Below are 24,099 nucleotides of genomic sequence, written 5' to 3' on the forward strand. Positions count from 1 at the left end.
TTAGATTTAACATTTAGATTTAACATTTAGATTTAACATTTAGATTTAACATTTAGATTTAGATTTAACATTTAGATTTAGATTTAGATTTAGATTTAAGATTTAGATTTAAATTTAGATTTAGATTTAGATTTAACATTTAGATTTAGATTTAGATTTAGATTTAAGATTTAGATTTAAATTTAGATTTAGATTTAGACTTAACATTTAGATTTAACATTTAGATTTAGATTTAACATTTAGATTTAGATTTAACATTTAGATTTAGATTTAACATTTAGATTTAACATTTAGATTTATATTTAGATTTAACATTTAGATTTAGATTTAACATTTAGATTTAACATTTAACATTTAGGTTTAAGATTTAATATTTATGTTTAACTATTTAAAATATCTCTAAGTGGACAAATATTGTTGTAAATGTGCTAAAAAGTGACCGTCAAAAATTTTTTTTTAAACATAGTTTGAAGCTAAATGTGACAAAATGTTGCTGTTATTTTCAGCATGAGCAGCTTTACAAACGGCACCCAATATATATATGCCTAATAAATCAGTGGTTGTCAAACCTGGAACTCAGTGTCTCCCTAATGAAAAACACCTGACTCAGCTTACCGTTTCGTTAAGTTTTATACAAAATCATACAAAAGAGAGACAGTACATCCAGGAAAATACAGGTGATGTCGGACTTTGAAAATCTCCAACATTGGTAACAGTAACTTTTATTTATTTATTTTAGAAAAATTGAAGCAACAAATTCAGGACAGCAAAAGGACAAACTGCACCACGTGAGTCAGTCAGTCTGTTTGATGAAAACTGTCACTTGGATTCTTCTTATAAGAATAGCCTATGATAAATCCAAAATCAGTTAAGTAAACTGAATGTGAATCATGGGCTTACAACAAAAGTTTGATTAATTATATCGCATTATGTTTTGTGGTAAATGTAACTGTGAGTGATGAAATATGGACAGTAATATCACTAAATTATTTAATATTCCAATGAACGAATAAAACATAAAAATGAAAAAAAAATTATTGTATTACACCCAGCTCTCTGTCAAATATATTAATCTTCCCCTTACCACAAGTTTACAGATTTTCTCACTAAGCAAGAATCTTTGAGCCTGCAAACTGTCTTACAATAATGCAAAAGAATACAAAAACAACAACAAAAATCATTATACTTATACATTTTATGATTAATCACAGGTTTGTAAGGCATTATTCTCTGTAAAACAGAATGATTTGCATTGTATAGAAGTGAAAAATGTATACTGTATTTTTTAAGTTGCATTTAGATTTGATTTAATTAATAATCACATAAATTATATATTACATTTATTCATTTACCTTTTTTATATATGTCTTCATGAATGCTCAAAGGATTTCTTGTAACATAATGTATATAGTCATTCAAAAACATCTCGACTTTCGTGAGTATCTTATTAATCAGTGTCTGACGCTGATGTCTGCACACTTTTCTTCTGTTGAAGCTTTCTGGATCTGATGTCACAAATTAGCACAGAAAAAGTAGCCACGCCCACCAGAGCAGAGAGAGCCAATCGGATCACAGTTTCAATAGAACCGCAACAGCAGATACAGTGTTCTAAGAGAAGAATGAACCACTTAAAATATGAAATATGATTCATTTAGTTTGTGGGAGAATATAGTGCTGCTGATGTACCTGCACATGACTGACAGAGTTGAGTGATGTCCAGATGTGTGGTCTGGTTTCTGATGGGATTGTTAATCACACAGCTGTAGCTGTTATTATCCTGATATTCCACCTCCAGAGGTAAAGAGACACTGCTGCTGAGATCAGACACACTGATGCTGGACAATAAACTGTTTCCTTTGTACCAGGAGAGAGTCACAGCACTCACATTCACCACTGAACACAACAATGAACAATTCTGCTGTGATGAAGATGATGATAAGGATGAACAGTCTCTGCTGATGACAGGAACGGGCAGACAAGCTGGAGAATATTGGAGGATAAATCAAATTCAGTATGTAAAAGAGCTGTGATATTTTTTTTAGTTCATTGATTAAAAAAAACAGTGTAAATGGCTACTGTAAACACTGTAAATCGCCTGGATTTAACATCCATAGAACTTTTTCATTCCATAAAATAGTCTTTATAATGGAAAAACATTCTATAGATTATCAAAACATTCTTCACACTGAGAAAAGAAGTGGTGCAACAACCACCAAAGACGGAATCCAGCTGTGTAATGAAAGTATTCTGTATGACTTTAAGGGTGCCTCTTAAAAAAATTATACATATATGGTTTCCAGTTTAAATTCTGACTCCATAAAAACTGTAAACTGACTAAAATTTTTTTGCACTTTTTCAAATTGTACAATTTTATTGATTAATAATAATAATTATTAATTAATGATAGATCATAGGTTTAGTTGTGATTATGGGGATCTCTTTATTTCATTTATCCATTTATTAGCGGCTAGTGTTAAATCAAGAAGGATCTTCTAGACAAGTAAAAATTTTTGTCTTGTTTTCCGACTGTCTTGTTTGCGCTAAGAAAAAAACTCAATTAATTTTGACTTTTTTTCCTGAAAACAAGACAATAATTCTTTACTTGTCTGGAAGATCCCTCTTGTTTTATTTGTTTAATTTCTTTTTGATATTATGACTGAAAACAAGACAAAAAAAACCTAAGTAAGAAAAGTATATTTGCATTGTATATATGTCAAGGGACAGTAAAATTATAAACCATGCATAGAAATTTGGTTAGACAACTAATCACCATAAAACACAAACACAATTAAGAATAATATTTCTCAAAATAATTTTAGAGTCAGTATACCTGGCAATAGAGAGAGACGGGGTGTTCTTCTTACAGATACTTCCCTGGAAATTTTGCCAATTCTCTTTAAACACCCAAGTAATAATAATAATACTATATATATACAGGTCCTTCTAAAAAAATTAGCATATTGTGATAAAAGTTCACTATTTTCCATAATGTAATGATAAAAAATTAAACTTTCATATATTTTAGATTCATTGCACACCAACTGAAATATTTCAAGTCTTTTATTGTTTTAATACTGATGATTTTGGCATACAGCTTATGAAAACCCAAAATTCCTATCTCAAAAAATTAGCATATCATGAAAAGGTTCTCTAAACAAGCTATTAACCTAATCATCTTAATCAACTAATTAACTCCTGCAAAAGATTCCTGAGGCTTTTAAAAACTCCCAGCCTGGTTCATTACTCAAAACCGCAATCATGGGTAAGACTGCTGACCAGAAGGCCATCATTGACACCCTCAAGCGACAGGGTAAGACACAGAAAGACATTTCTGAACGAACAGGCTGTTCCCAGAGTGCTGTATCAAGGCACCTCAGTGGGAAGTCTGTGGGAAGGAAAAAGTGTGGCAAAAAATGCTGCACAACGAGAAGAGGTGATCGGACCCTGAGGAAGATTGTGGAGAAGGACCGATTCCAGACCTTGGGGGACCTGCGGAAGCAGTGGACTGAGTCTGGAGTAGAAACATCCAGAGCCACCGTGCACAGGCGTGTGCAGGAAATGGGCTACAGGTGCCGCATTCCCCAGGTCAAGCCACTTTTGAACCAGAAACAGCGGCAGAAGCACCTGACCTGGGCTACGGAGAAGCAGCACTGGACTGTTGCTCAGTGGTCCAAAGTACTTTTATCGGATGAAATCAAGTTTTGCATGTCATTCAGAAATCAAGGTGCCAGAGTCTGGAGGAAGACTGGGGAGAAGGAAATGCCAAAATGCCTGAAGTCCAGTGTCAAGTACCCACAGTCAGTGATGGTCTGGGGTGCCATGTCAGCTGCTGGTGTTGGTCCACTGTGTTTTATCAAGGGCAGGGTCAATGCAGCTAGCTATCAGGAGATTTTGGAGCACTTCATGCTTCCATCTGCTGAAAAGCTTTATGGAGATGAAGATGTTGTTTTTCAGCACGACCTGGCACCTGCTCACAGTGCCAAAACCACTGGTAAATGGTTTACTGACCATGGTATTACTGTGCTCAATTGGCCTGCCAACTCTCCTGACCCGAACCCCAAAGAGAATCTGTGGGATATTGTGAAGAGAAAGTTGAGAGACGCAAGACCCAACACTCTGGATGAGCTTAAGGCCGCTATCGAAGCATCCTGGGCCTCCATAACACCTCAGCAGTGCCACAGGCTGATTGCCTCCATGCCACGCCGCATTGAAGCAGTCATTTCTGCAAAAGGATTCCCGACCAAGTATTGAGTGCATAACTGAACATAATTATTTGAAGGTTGACTTTCTTTGTATTAAACACTTTTCTTTTATTGGTCGGATGAAATATGCTAATTTTTTGAGACAGGCATTTTGGGTTTTCATGAGCTGTATGCCAAAATCATCAGTATTAAAACAATAAAAGACCTGAAATATTTCAGTTGGTGTGAATGAATCTAAAATGAAAGTTAAATTTTTATCATTACATTATGGAAAATAATGAACTTTATCACAATATGCTAATTTTTTGAGAAGGACCTCTATATATATATATATATATAAAGATTCAAAACTGAGGCAACATCTCCAAAATGCCTTAAGAAACCTTAACTGCAAAGCTAGTACTGTTAAAAGTTTTAAGCACTTGTGTAAACATACTGTCAAATGAGGATGCTGTCAAAAATAATATCATAATTAGATTATCAATTAACTTCTATTAACTAAATTAAATCAACATTTGGTGTGAGCATACTTTGTGTTTAAAGCAGCTTTTGCCCTCGGTGCAATTGCACATAGTTTTTCAGGGAGCTTTGCAGGTTTCTTGAAGCGTCTTAGAGATGTTGCCACAGTTCATGTGGATTGAGTCTGTCTCAGTTTGTTCTGTTTCTTCGTATAGTCTCAGACAGACACATGATGATGAGATCAGATCAGATCTCTGTGTGGATCACAAAAATCTTACTGGATTATTACAATTAATGGCAAAATGAATGTTTGGAAATGTAAACTGATATTTCCTACTGACACACTACAGCAAAAGTGTTTAAATTTTGGCCAGCACCGTATAACAAGTCAAGTATTTCTCTACTCACCATAGACAGTCAGACTGAATGTGATGAGCGGTGTCTCTTTTTTGGTGCTGGTTATTTTATAAAGTCCAGAGTCTGTGGTTCTGGTGTCTGTGATGATCAGAGATCCAGTCTGATCCAGTTTCAGTCTGTTTCTGAATCTCTCAGTAGCACTGGTATTAGAAAGCGTGCTCTTATTCTCCTTCATGTTGATGTTAGCTATGAGAATATTTCCAAACCTCCACTCGATCTCTTCATGTTTCATTATTTCAGTAACATCAGTCCTGAGAGTGACCAGATCTCCCTCCATCACTGACTCGGACTCTGACTTCACTACATCAACACCAAACACACCTGGTGAACAAACAGCAATATTTACTCAATAAAAAATATGCTGTTTTAGTCTTTTTGAAATTATAAAAAAATTGTAATGGCAAAACAATTCACTTTGAACTAAATTGCAGTACGTATTGAAAGGGAAAACTGTATCAACAAAAAATAACTTGTGAGTATATTAGTCTGGTGCAGCTGGAAAATATATGAGGTAAAATTAATGGATAGAATAACAATTAACAGAATTATGTTTTGAGTTATGTTTTGTAGACAAATGGTAATATCAACATAATGGAAGACATAAATACTCACCAGGCAAACTCCACAAACAGATGAAAATAAACATTTTCTTCAGCAGTTTGAAAAACAGTTTCACAACAGGATTGTTATTATAATCAGGTCCTGACACTCTTGAAATGAATGTAAGTGAATAAAGCAGTTGGTCTGTAGTGAAGTGGTTTAGTGAAGTTCTGCAGTGAATAAACTCCTCCAGTAGCTCCACCCTTCAAAATGTCATTGTTCATCCAATATTTTCCATTATTAAAACAAATGTGAACCTAGCACTGGCTTAAATTAAAAGATTTATCGACTAAACTGAGTGTTTCAGAATGAAAATACAGTATACAGACGTGCAGTCGATCCCCAGGGTATAAATAACACAAAGCTGCTGAAAAACACTCTGAACAGATTCCCAAGTCAGAATCTTAATTCCAAGTTAATACCAATCTTATATATATATATATATATATATATATATATATTTTTTTTTTTTTTTTTTTTTTTTTTTTTAGTTAAACCATGCTTTTATTTTGATGGAGATGGATTTTTTATGAATTAGCTTATTAGATAGATAGATAGATAGATAGATAGATAGATAGATAGATAGATAGATAGATAGTTCTTAAACTAATAAACAAAATAAAAAGGTCTGTCTGTGTGGGAGGTGCAACTGAAGGAATAAATTCACACTCACTTCAGTCCGACTAAACCATTCATTACAGACCGACGGCCCAATCAACATTTTCAAGAGTTATCAGGACCTGATTGATATAACGTTTTCATTGTGAAACTGTTTAGACAAATGCTGAAGAAAATGTTTGATTCATTTATTTTCTTCTGTTTGTTCTCATTGAGTCTGCTTGGTAAGTATTATCATTAGCATTATCATTGGTATTAATTTTATCAGAATAAAACCTCAAATATTTCTGTGCAGCATGAAAAGAGTTGTTTCAAAATCACAAATCTCCAAATCTTGTAAATCTCCAAATCTGGAGTAAATATTGCTGTTTGTTCACCAGGTGTGTTTGGTGTTGATGTAGTGAAGTCAGAGTCCGAGTCAGTGATGGAGGGAGATCTGGTCACTCTCAGGACTGATTTTACTGAAATAATGAAACATGAAGAGATCGAGTGGAGGTTTGGAAATATTCTCATAGCTAACATCAACATGAAGGAGAATAAGAGCACGCTTTCTAATACCAGTGCTACTGAGAGATTCAGAAACAGACTGAAGCTGGATCAGACTGGATCTCTGATCATCACAGACACCAGAACCACAGACTCTGGACTTTATACAGTAACCAGCACCAAAAAAGAGACACCGCTCATCACATTCAGTCTGACTGTCTATGGTGAGTAAAAGAAAAAAAAAATTTCACACTCTTACAAATTGAATTTCTCAACTAAAAAAAATTATAATACTAGGTATGCTTTGCACAAACATCTGCATTTGTTATTATTTTTTAAATTGTTATATATAAAATATTTATAAAAAATGTTTAACAGTAAAATATGTTTAACAGTACATAAACATCATCACAAGATAATTCTGTCATTTTTGTCTCTTTTCTCAAAATCATGACCATTTCCATCACATCTAAAAATATATTGTGTTTGATAATTATTTTTATTTAATACTGGTTATTTAATTCACTAATAAACATTAATTCTTTATAAATATAAATGAGAAAGAGGTTTAGATCAATACTGTAATTGACATGAGTAACGAAATCAACACATCAAATATGGTCAAATAAAACATTTATCTTACTGTTAATTATTTATTCTGTCAAATGTCTTCCAGCTCGTCTGCCTGTTCCTGTCATCAGCAGTAACACTTCACAAAATTCATCATCATCAGGATCATTGGTGTCCAGTTGTGTGTTTCTGTGTTCAGTGGTGAATGTGAGTGCTGTGACTCTCTCCTGGTACAAAGGAAACAGTTTATTGTCCAGCATCAGTGTGTCTGATCTCAGCAGAAGTCTTTCTTTACATCTGGAGTGTCTGGATGATTTCTACAGCTGTGTGGTGAACAATCCCATCAGAAACCAGACCACACATCTCAACACTGAACTCTGTCAGACATGTTCAGGTGAGTCTGTGATAATATTTAGTGTTTATGAACACATTCACTCACACTAATGACACTCTCCTTCACATCCTCCAGACTCTGTATCTCTGATAGCGCTGATCTCTGCTGCTGGTTTTCTGTTGATCATAGCTGCAGTCTGGATCTTCTGCATCTGCAGGAAACACAGAAAAACAGACCAAAAAGGCAAGCATTTTACTATTTTTACCTACAGCAAGTGTGTAAATAATATAAAACAATTCTCAATATAAGTTCATTGTGTATTTTTTTTTATTTTATATATTTTGTTACAGTTCAGACCGGTGATAGAGAGATCACTTACGCTGATCCGACATTTTACAAAAGACATGAATCGGTAAGAGAATATATTTCTGTCTATGATGTTTCTGTATTATTTTAGCAGTGAAACCAGTTTTAGGTGTGTGTTTAATGATTTACAAACACAAGCACCACAACAGACATTTATAAAAGCAGCAGATGTATTTTGGTGTCTTTTTGTCTTCTACTCTGATACATTTATATTTTAGGGTAACACAAAATCATAATTTAAAGGCATTACAATATTGCCACATCACAAACACTTATATGTCATCCAAGACAAATCTATTCCCTCCAAAATGGGAAATTACTATATTACACTCACAGAAATATTTCACCCAAAATTTAAGATTTATGTAATTTTATTACATAACAAATTCCCATTTATATTTTTTTCATAATTTTAACACAAATCTACCAAATAAACTTTATACGATTTATTTTCATTAGGATAATAAAACCTATTTATTTTAAATGCATAATCCTCAGGTTTATGTAATTAGTTTATGTAAAGTGTAATTATTCTTAATTAATAATAAAAAGTTTATTTATTTAAAATACATAAAGTTTATTGTATAAATTGCATAGTAATTAAGAGAACTAAATCAGGCTAATTAAAAAAGTTAAATAACATTTATTTGAATCATGTTTAATGTATGCTTATATACTAAACCAAACTACATTTATTCACTTAGCTAACGCTTTTATCCAAAGCAACTTACAATTGCCACATATGTCAGAGGTCACACACCTCTGGAGCAACTAGGGGTTAAGTGTCTTGCTCAGGGACACATTGGTGTCTCACAGTGGATTCGAACCCGGGTCTCTCACACCAAAGACATGTGTCTTATCCACTGCACTAGCACCACCCCATCTCCAAATTAAACAGTGCATCACATTTATGCAATTGTTTCCCCATCTTATAAAAAAAATAGAATTAGACAAACACAAAAAACAACTCTATTAGGTTATTTGTGAACTTACCCACTGTGCAAAGTTACGTCCAGTGGACGTCTTTTTATGTCTTTGCAGACGTTGAAAAGACGTCCACTGAGGAGCCAGAATGAAAGTTTTTATGACGTCTTTTTTGACGTCTTCTGTACGTCCGATTTAGACGTTCACAGAACCTCCTTACAAGGTTAAAAACTAGTTCAAAAGTGGTCAGTGGAAATATTTCAACATCATTTAAGGTTCATTTAGACATCATTTATACTGTTTCTGGACCAAATCAACACTCTCAGGATGCATTAGATTTAGACTCGTGTTATTTCAATGTAATTTCCAGACACTGTGTTTGTCCTAAAATCAAGAAAATAAATAATCTTTATGAAATAATGGAATAACTGATGATTGAGCATGTGGTAAAATCAACTGCAAATCAAAGACATTAAATCTCTGAAGATCTCAGCAGAGGAGGATCAAACATCTCCACAAACAGCTTCACTCATTAGATTGACTTTATTTCTGTCAGCAGTGTTGGGAAGGTTACTTTGGAAATGTAATAGGTTACAGATTACAAGTTACCCTATTTAAAATGTAATAGTATTGTAACTTTTTTAATTACTTTAATAAAGTAATGTAACTAATTACTTTTGAGTACATTTTGATTACTTTTATAAATTTCTAATGAATGTTAATTTGCAACTGTTAATCATCTTCAACCATTTTACACCATGCAGGTTTAACCTTACAGTAGTGCTCAATACTGTCAGACTTTCATCATTCTTCATCACCTGAATTAAGATGATCACATTTGAACACATCCACCACACAATCAGACTTTAGTACTGCCTTTTACTTAGAGATTGATCTGAAGTTCAAAGCAGATTTAAAATCAAAAGAAATAGTTTATAGATACTGTTTTTGAAACCAAATCTTTGCATAACTACCGGCATCTAACTGCATCTAACAATGGTTTGGGGAAAAATAGTTAATAAAAAAATAAAAGCATATACATCAACTCAAATACGGTTATCTAATAAGCATGTGTCCTATTTTGTGTACTAAACTCCTGAAACATTGGGTTTTTTAGAAACACTGATGTCTCTTTGTATATGATATGATGATAGTTTCTCAAAATAAGTAAAAAATGCTCATGAAGTGACTGTTCTAGAGATTAATTTCCATGAGGGGCGGACTGGGAAATCTCCCACTCATACACCCACAACCCATTCTGAAACATGGACAACCCTATTTTTTTTTTTTTGGACCTGACATGAAAAAGATTTGAATCCTTAGGTTGGGGGACTTGCAACGTAATTAAGAGTTCTCTCCTGAACTGCACCTTCACTTCCATTATCCATCCATCTCTCTCATGACTTTAATACTGAAGATTTTTATTTGACTTTTACCATGTTTTGTAAGTGCAATTTTGTTTTTTTGGCAAATGAATTACCACTTGTATTTATTTTTACTACAAATTCCATAATTAAACCACGGTTAGTGCCATACCATAGGCTACATTAATTTTCCTAAGCGTTGTGTTTTTGTATGCACTAGCTCCCCCTAAACCTATGATAAAATATGATGATTTGTCTGCTAAATTACTACTGTAACATTACAATAGATAATAGTGACGTCGTTTATACAGTATTTTGAGTGATTGTGAGCAATGTGCTGCTGCTGCTTGACTAAGTAAACAAAGACAAAACTACATTAGCATATTTACAGATGAAACTGACCTGCACCTGAAACCCTGAACAGAAGAGTCGCTTCTCTGCTCCAGCTGTGAGCTTACACAGTTCACTCCGGTCTCTCTCTCTCGCATTGATTACTCAGAGTCTGATCCAAACCGTTCGGCGGAGGTGCAGAGAGCGCGCGAGCCCAACCATTGCCAGTCACGACTAACCGATTCATGATTTATTAGAGATTTAATTATCGAATGGCGGATTCGGAAATAATCGCTTTAGTATATTCGGCCTGCAATTATACAATAACAATATTAAAGTAGAAGGCCAAATCGTCTGCCAGGCCACCGGGAATAGTCCCGGTTCTCCCAATGTCCAGTCAGCGCCTGATTTCCACAGACACGCAGAACGTGCAGGATTCATATTCAGTCTTTTTGCGGCTTAATATTCACAGACATCAGTCCATATCGGGTTTTGATTCAAGTGTACTGACCTACTTTTGATTTATTCGTCCAAATGTGGCATATTGCGTCATTATAGGCTGAATTCCATTTTTATGACTGGATTCTACGAATATGTGTTTTCCGTGTCTCGGAGATTATGGGTCATATGTCTTAGTGCAATTTGGGAAAGTATAAGCTGTATGTGGATGTGTGTAAATATTCAAATGTAATCCTCTTTGTAATCGTTACAATTTTCATAAGTAACTGTAATTTAATTACTCATTTTTTCTTAGTAACTGTAACTGATTACTGTTACATTTATTTTGTAATTAAATTACGTAACGCCGTTACATGTAACTAGTTACTCCCCAACACTGTCTGTCAGACATCTAGAGAAGCTCTTATTGAGAATTAACAGAGGTTTAAATGTTGATATTTGATTCATATGAAGTCACCATTGTGGTGGACAGTGTTTGGTTTAGTTGGGATCTTGGTCCTCATACTTCTTGTGTAAGCTTGTCTCTGGCTTTTATAACTGTGTGTTTGTGAAACACTGTTGTTGTAGCAAAGAAAGACAAATTTAAGAGAGCTCAGGTGTTATCAGCTCTTTGTTGGTGATGATAAAGTCATCATATTACAAGTATCTGAGGTCATGAAATAAGTGTTGTTTTGATTGTATATATCTCCTAAACCTTTTGACTCTACAGTACAGGCACCAAGAGCAAAATACTTATTGTGAAGTTGGAAAAAATGCATGCGTTTGAAATATTTTGAGCAAAACCATCATGTACTCACACACAGACATCTAGATTTAGCATATGCATCACAACAATGGTGACTTCAAATGAATCAAATATCAACATTTAAACCTCTGTTAATTCTCAATAAGAGCTTCTCTAGATAAACTCATCCTTATTTTCCAGCCTTTTTAGTTTTAATTGTCACCATTGATGTGATGCATATCCACAATCTAGATGTCTGTGTGTGACTACCTGATGTGTTTTTTAAAATTAAGTACATTATTTCTACAAAGTGTCTGTCCTTGAAAACAAATACATAGTTGCAACAAAACATTAATAACTTATTGTGCTATAGTTTAATCACCATTAAAAGAAAGATGCTAGCACTTGAGCTCACTGCTCTCTGCCACAATAAGAGTGTTTTATAACACACAGTTATAACAGCCAGAGACAAGCTCACACAAGAAGTATGAGGACCAAGATCCCAACTAAACCAAACACTGTCCACCACAATGGTGACGTCAAATGATGTTGATGTAAATGATGTAAATTGATCCTCCTCTGCTGAGATCTTCAGAGATTTAATGTCTCAATCATCAGTTATTTCATTATTTCATGAAGATTACTTTATTTTCTTGATTTTAGGACAAACACAGTGTCTGGAAATTACATTGAAATAACACGAGTCTAAATCTAATGCATCCTGAGAGTGTTGATTTGGTCCAGAAACAGTATAAATGATGTCTAAATGAACCTTAAATGATGTTGAAATATTTCCACTGACCACTTTTGAACTAGTTTTTAACCTTGTAAGGAGGTTCTGTGAACGTCTAAATCGGACGTACAGAAGACGTCAAAAAAAGACGTCATAAAAACTTTCATTCTGGCTCCTCAGTGGACGTCTTTTCAACGTCTGCAAAGACATAAAAAGACGTCCACTGGACGTAACTTTGCACAGTGGGTAAGTTCACAAATAACCTAATAGAGTTGTTTTTGTGTTTGTCTAATTCTATTTTTTTTATAAGATGGGGAAACAATTGCATAAATGTGATGCACTGTTTAATTTGGAGATGGGGTGGTGCTAGTGCAGTGGATAAGACACATGTCTTTGGTGTGAGAGACCTGGGTTCGAATCCACTGTGAGACACCAATGTGTCCCTGAGCAAGACACTTAACCCCTAGTTGCTCCAGAGGTGTGTGACCTCTGACATATGTGGCAATTGTAAGTTGCTTTGGATAAAAGCGTTAGCTAAGTGAATAAATGTAATTTGCTTTAGTATATAAGCATACATTAAACATGATTCAAATAAATGTTATTTAACTTTTTTAATTATCCTGATTTAGTGCTCTTAATTATTATGCAATTTATACAATAAACTTTATGTATTTTAAATAAATAAACTTTTTATTATTAATTAAGAATAATTACACTTTACATAAACTAATTACATAAACCTGAGGATTATGCATTTAAAATAAATAGGTTTTATTATCCTAATGAAAATAAATCGTATAAAGTTTATTTGGTAGATTTGTGTTAAAATTATGAAAAAAATATAAATGGGAATTTGTTATGTAATAAAATTACATAAATCTTAAATTTTTGGTGAAATATTTCTGTGAGTGTATAGGTGAAGCAAATTAGCTCAAAATGGAAATGTATTTAAATAATTACAGTCAATTATGATTTATTACAATTATTTATATAATTATAATAAACCACTTGGAGCCTGTTTTGAAGAAAATAGCAGTTTTCTGCTGATATGAGTGTTACTGTACGTTCAAAAATGACCTCCATTTGTGTTTCTACAAATATAAAGTGAAATGATTTTTATTTAAAACTGCTTCTTAAAGTGTATATTGAATAATAATAATTATATATTTATATATGTCCCTGTGACCAACCCTGCATCTCAATGTTCATACTATCCATCATAAATAGTATGTGAGATAAGAATAAGTGTGTCCCAAAGCATAGTATGGTGAAAAGAGTATGCCCAAAAATCCCCGGATGGTCTACCATTTCAGGCCAATTTTTGAAGTGTGGATCAATGCACACTCTAATGACTTGCCCAGAATTCCTTGTGCTTTGGCGAAGGATTCGGTCCAGAACTACAAACATGAATAAAACCCATTAGGAAAATGTGGTGGATGCGTGTGAATGGCGGTTATGTAGAGAGGTTTACAAAAAGGGGTTTAAGTTACTAACAATCAAAATTTATCCTGGTAAAAGATATTTATTTATTGTTATCTGTGTTATATTTCATCTGCAATAGCAATGTGATCTTTTATAAACATCCATTTGGTCGTTAACTTTTAAATGCATCATTATGCAGAAAATATGAGTTCTCCGCATGAAAGACCCGTGACGGACAGATCAACGAGCTACTTATTTTCTCTGCAGTACTGTAGGAAGTCAAATGAAATTAAATGTGGAGGATGTTAACTGTGATGAGATGATTGACAGGCCAGTTTACAGTAACAGGATGTGTGTAACAGGTGCGACAGAGCACTCCACAGTTGTGTGACGTTATAGTATGTCTTAAAGCTTGCCTACTCTTCTACTACACACTCAAAAGTGTGTACTTGTTCTTCACCAAGAGTTTATACTTTAAGGGCCTAGTATAAGTAAGCACATTGAGACACAGGGCTAGTTTTCCTGAGTTGCCCTGATTAGTTCATCCGGTTCACCTGTGTCTTGTTAGTCATCAATCCTGCTCTTGCTTTTGTATAAATTCTCCCTATTTCTGTTCAGTCCTCTGTCGGTGATTGTTGTTGTTAAGTTGGATATGCTTTGCTGTGTCCTTGTTTCCTTCTGGATTTATGATTAAAGACTGTTGATTGAATTATCCTTGACCGTGCACTCATTTCAGTAGAGCTGAAAACACATATTATAGACTATTAATGACAGGAAGAGGACATAAATAAGTTATTGATAAATAAGTCAGTGAACATGCATTTCTGTTTTCTTTCAGAGAGCTACAGAGCAGGACAATGTGGTGTACGCAGGAGTTGCAAGACGTTGATCAGGTTTTGATCAAAATGTGATTCTGTTTTTGGATTACTAACTTTCCACATCCCAAATACAGAGGCAAGAAAACAGAATCACATGTTCTTTGTGAATACAGATATATGCCCGTTAAATGTCATTATGTCATAAGTACACATACAACGTGAAAAAAATAAAGATTCTAAAAGGAAGCTTTCACAGTAATGCCATAGAACATTTTTTTTTTTTTTTGTCAGACAGGGCTGGACTGGAGTTCATATTCAGCCTAAGAAAAATAAATAAATAAATCTATGAATAATACATATTATAAAATATAGGGTAGAGTGGGGTAAATTAATTTTAATAGTTAATATGGACTATGTTGAAGAGATTGATGTAGACGTATTCAACCTTGTAGTAGAAACCTGCGAGGGATGGATTCTTCAGTCCTGCGCCCGCCTGCTCCCGCAGAAATATATAGCCTATATTAACTGGTCCTGCTCCCGCCCACAATATTCATGTTTTATCCTGCTCCTGCCCACATGAAAGTTATCTATATAGATTTTTGTCAGTACATCACAGAAATTTACATGAAATGGTTCTGTAACATCTCCTAAGCTTCACAACATCCCAGCATAAACACTTCCCCTAACAGGGAAGTCGTGGCCTAGTGGTTAGAGAGTTTGACTCCTAAACCTAAGGTTGTCTCGGGCCGGCAATACCACGACTGAGGTGCCCTTGAGCAAGGCACCGAACCCCCAACTGCACCCCGAGCACCGCAGCAAAAATGTCCCGTGAATCATTTTATTCTCCCGCATCCCGGATACACAGTAAATGCAGTAAATTTCAGTAATAACAATATCATTTTTAAGTTAACTGCTAATTTATGTACGACACTGATGTTGATATTTCATCTTTTCAATAACAATTTACTTAAGTTCAAATTCATTAGCACTAAAAGGGAAGAAAGCATTTTACTTAATTAATGGGCTCCAGGCTTGAAGCTCTTTTGTCAAATTATCAATTTAAAAATATAATTTTCAATTTAATTTAAAAAACATTTCTAATTTTAAAAATAATTATCATTTTAAAATTGAATTGCTCCAATGAAAGGTTGCAATAGTGCTTGCCTAGAATCCAGAATTTAACTTTGAAATCCACCAGTCCATGGTTTCTGCCGAGGGGACCCCGGCAGCAAGCAGCAGAGGACAGTTTCTGTACAGTTAAAATAAATGGAAGCAGATGTAGTTCGGTAGCCTCGTGCACTCAAGCTACAATCGCCACACCGCTATTGTGTTAAAAATAAGATGGATAAAAAATATGTTTCACCGATCAGCTACTTATCTGACCCGCCTGGAATGTGCTAGTGCTCCTGATGTCCAGTGAGCATATACTAAAAAATAAAATCACCATGGCTCAAGAAACCCCTGAATTAAAGATGATCTATCCCTGGAACTATTTAAGTTTTACTCTTGTTTCTAATGTGTGTTTATTTGTGTTTTGTTACATTTAAAGTGTCTGTGAGTTTATGAATGATGATATGGTAATAAAACAAGGTAAAAAGGTCAAACATTATTACAATAGCCCAGTTAACAATGTGATATTGATGGATTTTATTTCATGGCTTCTGGGCAGTGTTTTTGTCTTCTTTATGTTTGTGTTAATTTCAGTATTTTTCTCAGTACTGTGTCTGTGCTGATACAGATGAATCTGCTGGATAGACATGTTATTTCACTAACAGCTCCTCAGTCACATATACGATCTTATAATGTAAAAGTTCTTAAAAAGCTGATATGTATCTGTCTTTCATATATTTTTAATTAAACTTGTTACTGTAGAATGTTAAATAAACATTATTTGATATATTCTTTAAATATATTCTTCAGGCCTCTTTCCTGACCTTTGGAGAAAAAAAGAGAGGAGCAAACATTGCATTTTTTACCATCATTCATCACTTGCTTCATAAATACTGAATCTGTTCAGAGGTAAAAAGTTGTAATCTCATGTATAAAAAGTGTTAAAATGGTTTCAGAATATAGTGTCTTTAAGTAGCTTTCACATGAGCAGCCAAAAAGACTGAGATAACTATTGAAGAGCAGATGTCCCACTGACAATATGATGCACTGCTTTTTATGATATTAAACAAAATCACTTCATATTGCTCCTGTATTCTGCATTTAGTTCACTTAGTGAATTTACATATATATAAAAGGTGACAAGCATTGTTCTCATCATGGCTGCATGTTTTTCTGCTGAAAACACACTGTTAATCAGTTCTAGGAAGACGCTGACCACTGAAGCGAGAAAATTAAAAACGAGAAGCTGAAATGAGAAGCTGAGAAAATAAAACTGACCACAGTGGCTTGGTTGCGAAAATAAATGTGTGAACATCAGTCAGTTCTTCAGTTTATATTCCACTCTGCTCTTAGTTTGATTTTTATCTCTCATCACAACTATTTTAACACATTTTCACATTCATGTCTGTTTAACTCCATGATGCACATATGTCTGGCCCGATCAAGTATCTCCTTTGTGCTGCAGCTTGTGAAACTGTTGTTTGATTTAGTTTTGGTCCAATGGTTTGCTGCTCTCCACAAACCACAAAGAAACTCCACAGAGCAACTAAACCACCGACAATAGCCGCATCAGACACTGAATCACCAAATGAAAAGATTTCATCAAGAGATCTGAATCTGAATGCTTTACATGAACAAATACAGAAGAAAGTTACATTCAAATAAAAATATAGATATTAATTACTCAGCCTCATTATTGTTATCTGGGACAGAAGATCTTTAGGCTTTTAAACCCCAACACAACATGCTTCTGTTCTGCTGTCACTCAGCTCTGGCCGTTTATTTGGTTTTACTTTAACATTGATGCATTTAACAGATACTTTTTTTGCACATTCTTGCTTTCATCGCATGATTGATCAAATATACTGCATCACAAAATACAACATCCTACTGGCCTTCATTCTTTTACATTTACAATTATTCATTTAGCACACTCTTTTAACAAGAAAATACAACAGACAGTAGGCTTTTTATTGCAAAAACATATATTTTTTAAATAAATAAGAATGACATATATAACTACTAGATTAAAAAAAAATATCAAAAGAGAGAATTGAGAATTGAATGTGAATACACATTCAAGCTTTAAAAATGTATTTTAAATGGTGAAAATCATTAACCTCATGTCTGCAGATGTTTCTGCTGAAAACATACTGTTAAACAGTTCTAGGAAGATGCTGACCACTGGAGTGAAAAAAAAAGTGTGACAGAAACTGAGAAGAAAAACAGATGACCACAGTCACACGGTCACAAAAATAAATGTGTGAACATCAGTCACATCTTCAGTTTATTTTCCACTCTGCTCTTGGTTGATTTTTATCTCTCATCACAGCTATTTTAACAGATTTTGCATTCATGTCTGTTTAACCCCATGATCCACAGATGTTTGGTCTGATGAAGTATCTCTATTGTGTCCAGATGTTAAAATCATTGTTTGATCCAGGGGTTTTTCTCTTCCCACAAACCATCATCACACTGCACACACCGACTAAACCACAGACATCAGCTTCATCAGTCACTGAATCACCACAAGAGAAGATTTCAGCAAGAGATGAGTTCAGTACAACAATCTGAATCATTCACATCAACAAAACATGCATTTTGTGTGAATATAGTAACAAGTGATCATGAGAGCAGAACTGCAACTTTAAACACAGTGTGAATTAACTTCTGCTAAAACAAATGCTGATAAACAGTGCTTTCAGAAACTGAAGCTCTCAGGAGCCAAAAAGATCCTGATACATCTGTGTTTATGCGTCTTAACATGTGAGAGAGAGACGGAGTGAGAAAACAAGAGAAGAAACTCACCTGTGCATTTAAAATATTGTTTTTAATTCTAAACAATAGCATTCAGATCTGCTTTATATAACATGTCAATATATCACATTTGTTTAAAATGACAGAACAGTGCAGAGATAATGAGAGCTTGTTCAGGATCAGGATCATCTGTGTTGACTGAAGAGAGAAATGAATCCCGATGACTCAATATGATTTACTTCTCCAGGGTTCCTCTTTTGAACAATAATATATACATTTTGAACCATTTACGACTGATTTTTGACAGTTTAATGTCACTGTGTGAATGATTTAGACTAAAGGTCAAACATCACACACAGACAGTCTATTATTATATAGATATCAAATGAATTATTCTAAATTACCAATCTTTATGTCAGAATGTTTTTTAATGTTCATATTCAGTCATTTGAACTCTAATGGTGTACAGACAGTACATCTCTCCTAAAGACCTGCTCAAGCGCCAACTAGTGACTGAATATGGAGAAACAATATTATTGGACAGTATCCAAGGCCTTGAACACCGTTAACTATTTAAATAGAGTTCTGTGATCACCAGCTGATCCTGTTTTTGATTTTAATTCAGATTTGATCTGATCATCATCACTAGAAGCTCCTGTGAAAATCTGAGTGTATTATTCAGTGATCTGTGTTTGATGAGGAAATATCAGTTATATAGCAGCTCAGTTTCCTCACTGAACTCATAGTGAAGGTTATTAAATCCTCTGTTTTGAGATGATATATAAAATCTGAAGGACAGTTCTTGTATGATCATGTCTCATGGTGTGTGTTGTTTTTTCTCTTCTCTTCCGGTCCATGATCTCCTCTGCTGGTGGATATGGAAAGCCTTTTGAGATGGGTATAAACGGAGGTCAGAGCCAGCTCCAAATGGGCGGGACTTCAGCTCCAAGTGGGCTGTACAAACCTCCAGAGCCTTTTGATTGGTTTATTTAATGTCATGGGTTTAATGCACGCTGCGAATACCACCCCCCCCCCCCCCCCATAAAAAAAAAAAAAAAAAAAAAGACGACTTCAACTTCCCAAGGCTTTTCAGCATCAAGAAAGAGGAGTTTGAAGGGGTAAGTTTAGACTTGTAAAATGTATTACAAGTTGTGAAAAAGTGCAGTATCTTGGAGGTTGATGTTTTAGTCTTGACGTAGTTAAATCATGATTACAAGCTCATTGCATTCAAGTTTGAAAATGGGAGGACATTCATGTGCAATTTTTACCTTCAAAACTCATATTTACGATTATTCCGAGAACACGTTAAGACAGCATTAGCAGCACAGATAAATTACATCTTTATTGTGTCTGTTACCCTTTTGTGCTAAATATTTCTGCAATACATATATAGGATTTACGCTGCAGATTACGGACACTAAAGACCATACCCTTAGCAAAAAGTAGTATACTTCAAGTTTATTTTATTAAGTTTACTTAAGTAAAGTTCAAGTATACTTTTAAGTATACTTTATGTAGCAAGTATACAAAGTGTTCTAGTAGTATACTTGTAAGTTAACTGTTTCAATACTCCTTGGGACTAAATCGGCCCACTTTCTAGTATATAAAATATACTTTTAAATGTACTTTAAGTATAACAGTAGCAAACTTTGAGTACAAAACTAGTTTACCTCTATGTTTGTAGTTTGTACTGCAATTATAATAAAAGTGAACTTGATTTGCTGATAGTTTACTAATAAAATACTTTGTACACTTATACTGCAAGTATACTCATAAGTTTTCTTTAAGTGAAATTTATATCATACTTTAAGACTACTATGTCCCTATTTAGGTTTGAACTTGTATAAATTTCGTTACATGAATATCTGAGCATGCAAAACATACAAAGAAAGAACAGTGTATCTGCTTGTAAACAAAAACATTTCATTCTAGCTTCATGCATTCTTTTTTTAAACACTTTAATGTGGGTAAGTTACAAAAAAATAAAGTTGATAGATGCAGGCTATGCACACTTTAACTACACAGAAATCCTTGCAGAATTCCAATCAGACAACGGATGAGGAGATTTCGCTCAAGAGCAATTGACGACATGGCTGAGAAGAAAATATTTAAGTGTAGGTATTATTATGGTTTTTATGTTGGATTAGTTGGAGTCCAACATCTTCCTGACGTCACATTGATGTACTGTGCCTGCTGGGTGGTGTTTATTTTTCTTCTTCACTTGTGTATTTTTTAACATTTTGTACAGAAGATGCACACTAGCACCCTCTACCATAAAACAATGAAAACACAGATTCTAGGAGTATAGCTCAAATATATTTAGACTTTTTGTAAGTATAAGTCAAGTATACTTAAACGTAATTTTAAGTATATTTCTGAGAAGTACATAAAGAGCATTTCTGTGAAGTACATAAAAAGTACACTAAAAGTATACTTTCCTATTTTTAGTTTAAAAGAAGTATACTAATAGCACACTTGAATAAACTTCTTTTTCATAAGGGTAAGCAGGTAATTGTGACTAACGTTACGTAAAATATGTTGGCCTATGTATTATAACTGCACTGATATTTAAGCGATCAATAACTATTAATAGATTTAGTACAGTGTTCCATAAGAATGAGTCTTAGTTAAAACTCCTAACTGATTATGCTTGACTGTAACAAAGCTGGTCATTGTTTCAAAACCTGCTGTTATATTTTTAAAATGTTATCTATTTTTACGTGTAACGTAAATCCAAATAATGTACTGCAATTGAAACATTTTTCAATTTAATAATCATAACAGTGGATATATGAGGATAACTGCAGTGTCCACTACATGCATTACATATCAACAGTATAAGGTGTAGAATTAATTTTGTCATTGTAGGAAACACAAACAAACAAAAACATTATGTGTAAACTTTTTGTTACAGAAAGTTCAAGTCTGGGTGGCCAAAAGTTACATTTCAGTGACCTGGTTACCGCCTCTCTCTGCAAACACAAAGGATCACTTTCCTGTAAACTTTTTTTTGTTCTTTCTTTGCATCAAGATGTGTAATTTATTTTTTCTGAAGATGTTTGACTAATGTGTGTGTGTGTGTGTGTGTGTGTGTGTGTGTGTGTGTGTGTGTGTGTGTGTGTGTGTGTGTGTGTGTACTTGGGTGAAATGCAGAGCACAAATTCCAAGTATGGGACATTATACTTGGCCACACATCACATCTATTCCTCCTTTCTTTTCCTTCAAATGTTGATGATGTCAGAGTGATTGACCCTTGTGGGCGGGTCTTATATTATTGAAGTGAATTCATCCCCTCCTAATCATTCACTCCATCCACATCATCTCCATTCAACAGCATTATCTCTGGAGTTACTGATTCATCACGTCTGTCGAACTAGAATAAAAATAAAAAGAGAAGATTTGGAGGTCAAACTACCTTTACAAATAAAATGTGTGAAATCATTTTGATGTCATATTGTCAGTAGCTCATTTACTGAAAAACTCACAATAAGCATAAAAACATATGTAGATGTCAGGACGTCTGCTAGTTTTTTTGTTTTCATTTCCCTTCACGTTTCAGTTCAGTGTCTCACAGCTGTCTCTACTCTCTTTTTGATTTCTATGCTTTATATTCTTCACCTTCTTTGTCAGTGAGATTTGTAGTACTCACCCACATAGCAATTTTTCTCTGGCCCAGCTCCGGCCCACACAACCAGCTTTTGCTTGGCCCACATACCACAGTGAATTATGGTACTGTTGTAGACTGGATTCCAGACAAGGGCCACACAGGGGCCAAAACTGGCCCAAGTCTCAGCCAAGTGAATTACCCATAACTGGCCATGAATTGGGCCAGATCAAAATGTAACATTAGAACCAAAACACAACCTTAAATAAGCCATGATTACACCTATCTTTAACCAGAAAGCCCAAAACTGAGCCACACTTGAGCCTGATTCACAGGTGAACTAACCCTGGCAGCCAAAATATGGGCCATAAAAGGTATACTCTTGTTTTGTCTTACCATTATTAATTTTAATTTCAAAAAACTTTTTTTTTGTTATCATCTGTGTCTTTTTTCAAATTATGATTAACCCCTCTTTAGGTTGTTGTGTGTGTGTGTGCAATTTTAAAACAAAAATTTCCAGGCCTAAAAACGTTTTGATAAAGTTGTGGAATTTTATTTGACAAATCTCTGTATTATAGAGTTGTATTTAATCAGGTCCTAAATTTCGTTGATGGACTGTGTGTAGCTATATTTGGTTTTAATAATTCTCGCAGCTTTCAAGTTTATAAAGAGGAAAATTCCTGCATGTATTCTATGTAGCTTTTAGGTTTGAATAATAAAATAAATCCACACAAACTTTAAGATTAAATCAGTCATTCAAAACCAGCCTTTGAATCCATGAACTCTCTCAGAGCGTGCTTCACATCAGCGCATCTTGTCTGCACTACAGCGACCTGCTGCACGCTCCGATACAAGACTTTCTCTCGGATTTCGGGACAGCTGATAGAACTGTCACTTGACTAATCGAGTAATTGTTGCATTGTCACAAAAAATTTAGAATTTGCACACCTTTTAAAGTATTTTAAGCCATATGGTACTCACCCATTCCAAAGGCTGTATTATGTGCCCTTACAGTCGCATCCAAAGTTTGCAGATATAAAGCCGCCTCGTGAGTATTATAAGAGTTATTTTTCGTAGTTTGTTGAGCTTAAGCAACCAAATACACACAATATGATGTCTGTTGTGGGTGTTGACCAGGGCCGGATTTAGTGAATTGGGGGCCCCAGGCAAATATAGGAATGGGGCCCTATACATTTGCACACATGTACCTAGATCACCCTGAGGTTGCTTTTTAGTCGTGATGCTTGCTGCTGCACAATGGTGCCACACTGTAGTGTCTAATGTTTCTAAATTTTTTATGTACATGTTATAATGGGATTCGTTAATTTACATTTACATTTATTAATTTAGCAGACACTTTTATTATTTCATGTTTTAGACCACAAAATAGTAATTGGTTTACCAATTATACAAGTTTTAACAAAAAACTAAATAAATTCTAAAATGATAAAACTCACAACTGAAACTTTAAAGCCTTTTTTTAAAGAAAAGGGATGAATTAAAAGTATAAATTATTATATCATTTAAAACGGATTTATGTGGGTGAATTTTCACATTGATCTTAACTAAAACTGCAGACTGGATTAGTGAAAATGCACATTCATTCTCTGCCAGTAGGAGGTGCTTTTGGAATGTCAGAAATATAGTGGTTTCCCCAGTAACGGCTGTAAACAAAGCAGCTCAGCTCAGAAATGATACTTTATCAGGTAAAATGTGATCGAAACTTTTCTGAAGACAACCAGTTCCCTTCAGAGGTTCATTCATATAAAAACTTGAATTAGTAAGAATGAGAAAAGTGTGAA

The 24,099-nt window shown here is 34.3% G+C and overlaps 1 protein-coding gene and 1 long non-coding RNA gene across 3 annotated transcripts in view; one reads left to right on the forward strand and one right to left on the reverse strand.

The window, feature by feature from the left end:
• The window catches only part of LOC132160252 (uncharacterized), an 849,275-nt gene that overhangs the window by 158,911 nt on the left and 666,265 nt on the right, over positions 1–24,099 (reverse strand). The window lies entirely within an intron of this gene.
• LOC132160344 (uncharacterized) lies at positions 7,478–14,892 on the forward strand. The gene is made up of 3 exons (XR_009437966.1): positions 7,478–7,746; positions 8,037–8,098; positions 14,847–14,892. It is a non-coding gene; the product is annotated as an uncharacterized LOC132160344 (long non-coding RNA).

Source organism: Carassius carassius, chromosome 16, assembly GCF_963082965.1.
Source record: "Carassius carassius chromosome 16, fCarCar2.1, whole genome shotgun sequence".
Lineage (NCBI taxonomy): Eukaryota > Metazoa > Chordata > Actinopteri > Cypriniformes > Cyprinidae > Carassius > Carassius carassius.